Below are 9,966 nucleotides of genomic sequence, written 5' to 3'. Positions count from 1 at the left end.
ATAGTTGTAATAAAGGGATTGAGTGCTGCTTGGTGTGTGTGTGTCTGTGTGTGTGTGTGTGTGTGTGTGTTCTTGCATCATTTGAACTATTGTTTAGTTTTTCTCAGAGACAAACAAACGTCTCTCGGGGGAAACACAACACATCGTCAGAGCAGAGTTTGAACGGGATGAACGTCGTGTTTGTGCCCCCCACCCCCCTCCTCCCCTACCTCCTCCTCCTCCTCTTCGGTTTGAAGCGTAACTAATGGCCCCGCCGGGGGCCGGGACCTAAACCTCCCAAATCATGGCCGCTTTATTGTAATCAGCGATAAAGAGCCCGTTGCTCGTGAAGAAGCCGCCGCGGCCTCCATTGAGCCCTTTGCTTGGAAACCATCTGTTGGCTCTCGGGTGTGAAAGGGTTAATTGAGCGTCATAGACAGCGGGAGAAAAGATCCCTCTGAAAGGAGCCAGGGGTTTTCACACCACATCTGCCCCCCCCGGGGGGGCTCCATTCGGCCTCATTCACTGTCCCATCAATTAGCACACTCAATTAAGCCCTCGTGATCCTTTTAGCAAACGCCATCGGAACGCCACGCCCGCCGCGGGGGGAGTTGCGACAAATGAGACTTTAGTGACTGTTTCCTTTGGGAAGGAGGAGGGGGGGGGGACGGGTGCTGCGAGTCCTTCGGCTCTATTTGTCGGCCATTGTTCGGCAGACTATGAGCTGCCTTTTCACTGCGGGGGTTGCAATGGCTTAGAATGGGGGGGGGGGGTGGGGGGGGGTGCACATGCGGTCCGACCCGCTCGCCGCTGACGAAAAGCCGCTGGCCTGATCCCCATCGGAGCCGACGTGAGCCGACGTGAATCCATGGGGTCTAATCCGAGAGTCCAAGACGCAGTCATGTGATCACACGTCAGCGGCTAAACTTTTAACAAACGTGCTTCAGGAGAACGATGAAGCAGAAGAGAATTTAGGTAAAAAATGAGAACGTCATGATAATAAAGCCACCTTGTCTGCAATGAGAATGTCTCAAATAAAACACACTCAGAAAAAAACCCTTAAACACGTCGTACTAAAGCACTTTGGTTGTTTTTATGGATTGCTCCGAGGAGCCACAATTGTTCACGACTCCATAAACAAAGGGAGAAGCGGCCCAGACGGTTCATTAGAGCGCTGAAAACAAGCAGAGGGTCCGTTAAAGACTTCACTGAAGGAACAGAAGTGTTGGAATGGAAGGAGGAGGCCTATTTTCAGCAGTCACAGTCAACTTATTCTGCCATCGTAGTTTGTGTGTCTGTAGGTGGCGCCGCTGCCAGAGACCAGTCAATGCCAGATTCACCCTGTCTGTCTGCCTGTCTGTCTCTATCAATGCTAAAGTTTATCGGAGAGAAGTGAAGGGACCGAGTCGAAGATGACAGTGGAGATGGACGGTTGTTGGACTCGTTTAATCTCTCGCCGAGTTACCGATGAAACCGCAGAGCGACGCTAACAGTTTCCCCCCCGCTTCCAGTCTTTGTGCTGAGCTAGGTGACACGCATTCAACACGTTGTGAATGTAACAGTTCACAGAAATGTTGTTGGACCCGTTCTCCGGTTTGTGAAACCCAAGCAGCATCTCTGAGGGTCTCCTCTTGTTGGCAGGAGCAGATTCCCCCGCTTACCTCCTGTGACACGGCTTCCATTTTTCTCTTTTACTTTTGGCGCAGGCCACGTCTCTCTGAGAGGTGTGTCTTCTGTAATGAAGGAGCAGGTACTTCCAGTCCTCTAATTCTCAGCACGTGCTTCTTCTGGGCCGCGACGCCACGAGACAAACGGCACATGTCACGGCCTTGTGTCTGGCGCTTCGAAACCCTGGACCTCTCCCCCTCTTTCTTCTGTCACGAGTCACCTGGTCTGCATGAGGCCAGGTGTCTCTGCTCAGAGCGTTGGACGTCCGGTCTCTGGACAGACGGACGGACACGTGGACCGAAGGGGCCTCAGTGGAAGAAGAGCGAGTCTCCAGCGACACAGTGGCCCAAACACCGGCCTTCTGTCCGGAGGCTTCCCCCCCCCCCCCCCCCCCCCTCCTCCGAGTGCCGTGGGAGAAGGTCTCAGTGGGATGAACCTCCCGCCCCCCCCTGGCTGCGCTCTAACCGCCGTGTTATTGTCTGAATCAAACCGCAGGCGGGCCCCCAGCCGCTGAGGGAAAGGCCCTTTGTTCTCTCTTAGTTTGCCAACTTATCGGCATGGACGCTTACCTTCAGTCTCCTTCTCAGTAGAGACCCCCCCCCTCTGCAGCGCGGCCGGGGTAAAGCGGGTGTGTCCGTACTACATGTAAGTGAGAGTTCTGCAGTCTGGCAGCAGCGAGTGTAAAAGACATAACTGGACGTCCACAGAGTCACGGGGAAACCCCCCCCCCCCCCCCCCCGCACCCCCCCCCCCCCCGTCTCCCTCCAGTCGTCATCAATTTGTTCTTTAAATGCATCTGGAGCCGAGATTCTGAGCGAAGCTCTGAGCCTCTGATGAAGTCTCCCAGACGCTTGATCGAGATTGTTGTTCTCCTTGCAGCTCAGAAGGAAAAAACCAAGGGGTTGGAGCAGAAAAGAAGCCAAAGAAAGTCAGCACCGCGTCGCCTTCCAGACGATTCTAGACGAAATACAGCACTTTAAAAATAACCCAACTCCAGAAGCTGGTGGCTGGCTGACAATAAGACGCGATGCTTCTTGACGAGCAAAATCCTCCACGTCCGACCTTCTGCCTCCAAGCAGAGCGCAGCTGTTACATCTGTTGAGACAGCAGAGCATTTCTTCCTGAGGGACTGACTCAGGATCAGCTAGATGTCAAGAGGGGATCCCTCAGAACACCAGCAACTGGACTTTTGTCAATTAAGTTATTAATATAAATCTCTCCTGATGTTCTTCTGACTCCTATAATTCAACTCTAATATAGAGTTCAATTAGAGAAGTCAGGGGGGGGGGACAGAAACGTCGCCATGGAGACGGCAAGTGCTGCAGGAAGGAGTCCTCCCATTCCCTCGTCTCAAAGTCCATCCGAGTCCTGGTTGGAAGTACAAGAAAACAATTTTTTATTGGCGTAAAAAGGGTTTAAATAATAATCCAACAAACTAGCCATAGAATCTGAGGAATGAGGAAATCAACCATTTCAATATCTGCAAAGGAGAGCGGGAAAATACAGCTACAAAGATAATTAACATCCTTGTAACGTAACGTTAATTCATTCTTTGCTTTAACACACTGAGATGCCTTTAGACCCCCGAGAGGCTTTTTGAAATATATTTCCAGAAGAGGATCTTGCGTGTGATGCTGCACCTGACACGACCAAAGTGTGGAAACCGCGCCAGTCGAGGCCCGAAGACAAAAGGACCTACAGAGCAGCGAGCAGACCGCCGCGACGCCCCGATGAGACGCATCGCCGGCAGACTGCGGTCTGCGCCCTCCTTAAACCGCCTTTATGAGTCCAGGAGAAGAGGTTTTTTTAAAAATTTTTTAATCCTCCTGACTCGTTCCCATGTCACGCTTTAAATAAAAACAACCCTCCCCTGCTTATCTGCAGCCGTCTCGAGTCGAGGTGAGAGTGAGCCAGAGCAGCGGCCGGAGGGGGGGGGGGGGGGGGGGGGGGGGGCAGCACCGCTGGTGATAAAAAAGCCTGCAGGATTTCCACTAAGGACACCGCGATGCCGTCTGTTTACGATCAGCAACCTGCACCCGGGGGGGGGGGGGGGGAGTGAGGGGGAGGGGGGGCCCCAACACGTGTCTCCTCATTCTGCACATCAGCGGCCGTTGTTTTTTTTAAATTGTTCTCGAGTGCTTTGGGTTCGTTCCGTGTTTTTTTACACAGACTCCGAGACGACTTCAGCAGCTGCCGGGTCGCTCTCGAAACACGGGACTGTAGCTGCGCGCCTGCTGCTGGTGCAGAAACACGTTGACAGCGGACGCACGAGTTCTTCTCCCAGCTGCCTCTTGCTTCCACTTGTCATTCGCGCCTGTGTATCTGCGCTGTGATAGCACATCACACCAGGCACAGACGCACTACACGCAGAGTGGCTTACAGTGTGAGACACCAACTGAGACCAAAATGACACAACACACAGCTAATGTTCTCGGGGTTCCTTCATTAAAATCTCCAGTTCTGGGGCCTCTTACCACTATTTCACTGGAAGAACCTCAGCTCAAATACTTAAGTGGGCTGTGAATACGTCACGTCCGATGTAAATGTTATAATATACACATTTGACATGTGACTTTGGTCACCGATGTTGTGTTTTTTAATTCTCTTAAGACTAGAACAAACTGCTCTGCCCCCCCCCCCTTCTACAGCCACTGACCCAGACTTCCCCTCACCTTAACCCCCACCTGGGTCTATGTTGCTAGGCAACGGGAGCAGTGGAGGTAATGCTGATGACGCAAGCAGGATGTCTCACCCCCCCCCCCCCCCCCCCACCCCTCCGTAGCCCATGTCAGTCACCTTTTGGTTCAGCAAGGACCCAGCCCAGGTCTACCGTGAAAGGCTGCTGACTTCCGGGTCAGCACGAACATCAACGGTACCTTCCGGTCGGTAATGTCGCCCCGCAACCTCGTGACATCTGACCGGTTCCGGGCTGTTGTCTTGGTCCGCTGACCCGCTCGGTCTGACCCTGAATCCCTCGACCGGATCGAGCTCACGTTGGACTCCTTCTCTAACTAATTTCGCCAAATTGACCGGAAGTCGATGCCGCGAAGTTATCGTCGCTACAGCTAGCTTAGAGGCTAACGGCGACGTCAGTTAGCTTGAGTTACGCTTAAGTTAACTTAGTTGCTCACAGCAAGCATAAACACCTGTAGACACTAGCGTTGAGCCCAATTAAACGGAAAAAAAGTGCGTGTAGGTGATTTAACCGATGGCTACGACTCTTTCCAAAATGTTTAACTATACATTTCTCTCGTTTTCCTATTTTTTTTATTTCTCCCGCCCCTTTCGAGTTGTGACCAATTAGCACAGGTGTCACTGACTGACCGCTACAATGACCAATCAAACGAAGCGCTGTTTCTAAAGGCACTGTCTGGGTTTTTGGTTTTGTTGTACCCACTGTTTGCCATCAATAGTGTTTACTACTTTTACTACTATTAAATTTGTACCTTGTTTATGACACAATTGTCTTAATCACCTACATAGAGACACAATAAAATACACTATACATATAAGACAACATGAAGAAGTTAAGCCATTTTTTTACCAATTCATCAAGTAACTTTTGGAACTAAAGGTGGTCAAAATAACCGTATAAGCCGTCTTTTTTTGTAGGGTTATAATTCCTGCTCTGGGAGCAAGAGGTCCATGGTTAAATCCTGCTGGAGCCTTTCATTAAACGTTGGTAGACTCAGAGCAGTCCTTTAAAATTTAATGAAACCGTTACTCACAAAGTATGAGTCTTGAGCATCGGCAAAAAGCAAAGAACACCTCATTAATGAGCTCCTTGTTAAAACAATCTACTAATACATTGTGGCAGAGCTTCACATCCTGTAAAATATCAAAGGAGCCGATATAACGTGCACTCGAATGAAACAAGAGACCAATTAATGTACGTCTCTGGCGTGGCTCTATTTGGGGTCGTTGAATGCACCGAAAGCATCAGCCAAGTGAATAGAATGTGATGAAAAGGAGACAGGATCCGAGCGTCGTCATCCAAAACGTTCTCCTCAGCTCCGTAACGACGCCCTGCAACAGAGACACTCATTATTCACAGAACGGAGTAAACCGACTTATTTCCGCTAATTAAACAAACGGAATGAAGCGCTCCGGTTACGGGCCCGTGCGGCTGACCGCAGCTCGTTAATAATTGACAGCGTCCTCTGATGGACTTCTATCACATCACAGCTGTCCTTTAAACACCGAGAAATCAATAACCGCCTTTCACCGAAGCCCCCCGGCGGGAGGGCGGCGGTGTCTCCGCTGACAACGAGGGATGCCAGCTGCCCGCTTCACGATCTGTGGGCTCCACGGCGATTGAGGAAGGAATTCACCTTCACGCTTCCTGGTTATTTAGGATTTGGATATTTCTTTAGTTGTTCTTCTACCACGATGAGACCAGGGTCACTTTACCACGTTGTTTGTTTGATTTAAGGATTTTTTTCTTTACTTTCTGACAACCAAATAGATGGATTTAGACAAAAAAACAACAGCTTAGTAACCCAAAAATGTATGTTTTGTGATTTTATTATTGCGAAACTCAACGAGCGCTGCTGGATGTTTATGATGTGCATTTAGAGAGAACCTCATGGTGTATTGAAGAAGACTTGAAACTAGAGATTGGGACCATGAACGTCCAACACGATCTTTTTGCAACCAGAGGAGTCGCCCCCTGTTGGTCAATAGTAAGAATGCACGCTGCACTTATCGCCATTTACACACACACACACACACACACTACAGTTTATTTTGAATTAACCATATATTTAAAATCCTTCTGCCACAAAAAAAGGGTCCATTCTTTCCTCGTGGTGGTTGGTTTGCTAAATTAGCCCCAGAACAGAAAAGAGAGAACACGTGATGTTGGTTTGGCTTTGCACACGTTGACAAATAAAAACGACATCCCCCCCCCCCCCGTCGGATTCCGCGTGCGTTCTGCGCCCTCAGCGATCAGACTAAGCGTCTAACCTTTTGGGCATTCCTGTCAACAGCTCAGACCGGAGGAAAAAAACCTCAAAAGTAATCCCGAATTTAAAAGGCCCGGCTTCCAGCTCTGACATCATCACCTCTCCGGCTCTTGTGTACGAGGCTACCATGGAAACCGGCCGTTGTATACAACACCAAATACTCCCATACTTTCTCAATTATGAAACGCACACACACACGCACACACACACACATCCGCGCTGTGGTGTAATACTGAGGGCTTTGCCCTCGACCCCCGTAACCCCTGTCCCTGAACTCGGGGGAATCGCTGAGGTTCTCGCTCTCAACCGCGTTCACCTGGTAAACTTTACTTTGGTAAACCTCAGTGCTCCTTCTACGACCCCCCCCACTGGTTCAACAACCAACAACATTAAATGCTCTCAGTCGGGTCGGGGGGGGGGGGGGGTGCGCGAGGTGAGCGAGCTCTGCTTGAATCCCATAATGGGCCCCAGATTTGTTGAGGTCTTCTTTGTGATGACTGCTGATGAAAGGCAACGAGTCAAGATGCTCCGGATTCATTATGACTTTTAACCTTAAAAGAGACAAGAAGACCACGCTGTTACGCTGTTAGTTTAACTAATGACACTTTCTTCAAATCCAATATAGTTAATATCAGTCGCAACAATAAAACTGTGATTACAAAGTTAGATAAGAGCTGAAATCGTGCCTCTTTATAAAGGGCGGGACGAGAAGGCTTAATTTGCGATGCTACGTCGACGTTAGCATTTAGCCGGAAGGTGCAGTGTCCTGTGGCATCATGTGGAGGAGGAGAATTTCCCAAACTGCCTTTGGGAGCTGCAGAGCTTTGTAATTACATCGCTTGTTGTGCTGGAAGCTCTTTGAAGCCCCTCATTGTTCCCCCCCCCGGGGCATCATGGGAGGACTGTAGATTTTCAGCTGCACGGTTTGATGGGCGTTTGCTCAGAAATGACAAAGTGAGGGGGGCATTTCAAATAAACCCCAGGTCGGATTTTATGAATGTGAAACATTTGGTCTGCATTCAAAGGCCTTTCTGGGATTAGAACCCATGACCTCTCACACCTGAACTTCAAGACCAAGAAGCCAGGACAAGCACCTGTATGTCAAACTATATTTAAAAATTCATGATGTTAGTTTTACTGAACTTTAGCAGTGGGAACTTTTGGGGATTTTTTATTTTCTACCTCTTGCAACACATTTCGAGTTTGTGATTTCTAATTGCTGTCTAATAACTAATGATAAGTATTTAACCACCATCGACCGAGCGTCACTGGACATGTTGGGTTTCTGAAGAACATTACAAAGATCTTATCTGTAGACTGACTCAATTTTATTTGCCCACGCATGAATTCACCGCGGGAATCGAACCGTGAAGCCACACCTTTAAACACACCTTTAAACCAACAGGCCGCCTCTCATGTTGTCTTATTCCATCAGTGTGATCTCCAGAGTGAAGCCTCCCTGATTGTTCATGGCGTGTTGAAGGAACCTCTCGCACCCGAAAGGGAGAGTGAAACCCTTCGTCCTATCCGGCTGACGGTCTTCTATGTTTTGATCCTGCTGGTTATTGGGGAGGGAGGGGGGGGGGAGGGGGGTTCTCCTCGGTCAGCTCTAATCTAAGTGGGTCAAAGTGAGTCATGGTCCTTTCTGTGGACGTGTGCCGCCCCCCTGAGAATCTTTGACCTTTTCAGAATGCACCTTTTGGGCCGCTGCAGAGGCCACACGTGAAGGTCCGAGTAGAAGCGCGTGACATTAATGAAGACATTAATGAAGACACAACGCCTTTTCCACTGACACCAGAACTGCAGAACAGCAGCGTTTGCACTTGTAAAAGATTAATTTGTGGACGCGGGAGACGGATTAAAAAAGGCAATGTTCAAAACGGAAGCAGTAAAAGTCGCGATATCTTGCTTTTTGGTCTTTTCTATCGGTAACAAAATCCACCAAGCAGCACCTGGTCAACATGTTATCTCTCCGCTTTCCCGTTTTCCTTAAGAGATTCATCCCCTTTTGGAACCACGAACGCTCCCAACAGTGAGACATGGGTCGCTCCGGACAAAAGAAATGCACAATTAAAGAAAAGTCAAATAAAAAGCAGAATAATAGAGGGAACAAACTGCTAGACGTTGAGGAATGGGGCGGGGGGTCTTTGCAGCCTCATATATCAGCCTGATGAATAATTTAAAATGTCCTCAGACAATAACGTCTCTATTCTCCTCCCCCGGGACCCGCGTTGTGATGCCGGGCCAAACCCCGCTGTCATTACACTCTTTGCTGTTGTTGTGGAAAAAAACCCACCTAACTGCAATAATGCGGTTTCACTTGTTCCCCTCCCCCCAAAATAAAAAAAAAAAAGGCTGACATGATCTCCGACGCGCGGACCCGAGCTGCACGACACTCGTTGGGCCCCCCCCATCGGGACCATCATCATCAGCGTGATGACTTCCAAAAAAAAAAATATATATATCCACGAAAAGTCAACGAGAAAATAAGTAACATCTCATCCATTCCTGGTGGATTTTGGGGGGGGGGGGGAACAGTGCAGCTGGGTGAAGTTATGTGAGGCCTCCACTGTGGGCTCGGTCGAGAGTAGATCGAACACGTTCAAATTAACAAGAATGTTTTTTTTTCGGGGATCGCTGCCAGCGACTCACCCCCCCCCCCCCCCCCCCGCCCCCCCGTGTGTGTTTGACTCACTGGCCGTGTCCCAGCACTGTAAAACACTTCTATCTCGCAGGAATGCTGCAGCTACAGAATCTACAGAATCGGGCGGGGATGATGCCCCTTCTGAAGAGGAAGACGAAGAAAGATTTGATCAAGATGGGGAGTAAAAACTCGTCAGGCGGAAGGCGATAACGACTCCTGTCATGTGAGGTGAAGTTGTTATTCGCTGAGCACGTGATTTGTGTTTTCGAGCCGTGCAATTGGTTCTGTAGGACTTTAGTTTATGAGCTCGGGAATGTTTGAAGATTGTGGTTGGTGCTTTTGGTTCCAGATCGTCGTTTTTCTTTCCTCGCTCGCCGTGCGTGCCTTTTATGATGTTCCACTTTTCTACTGATTGAGCTTGTAAAACATCTGCCACAGAACAATATTTCCATAATCTACTGAATCAACGCAAGCAAAACTCTGCTTTGCAGTGTTTTTTTTTTCCAATATACGAAATATTCTTAAACACAGGATTTGTTTTTCGGGACGAGCGGCGAGTTGTTCTTTCATCTTCTCTGCTTTTCGTTTCTCTGACGTTGAGGGGCCGCGAAACCTCTAAATGTAAATGTGAGGCTTCATGAAATTTAGACTGAACGGGGCCTGAAACAGCTGTGCATGCTCCTCCAGTATGCAGGGTGTTGGCTAAACAGC

The sequence above is a fragment of the Pungitius pungitius genome, chromosome 9, assembly GCF_949316345.1.
Source record: "Pungitius pungitius chromosome 9, fPunPun2.1, whole genome shotgun sequence".
In the NCBI taxonomy this organism is placed as follows: Eukaryota; Metazoa; Chordata; class Actinopteri; order Perciformes; family Gasterosteidae; genus Pungitius; species Pungitius pungitius.
This window is presented reverse-complemented; position numbering follows the sequence as displayed.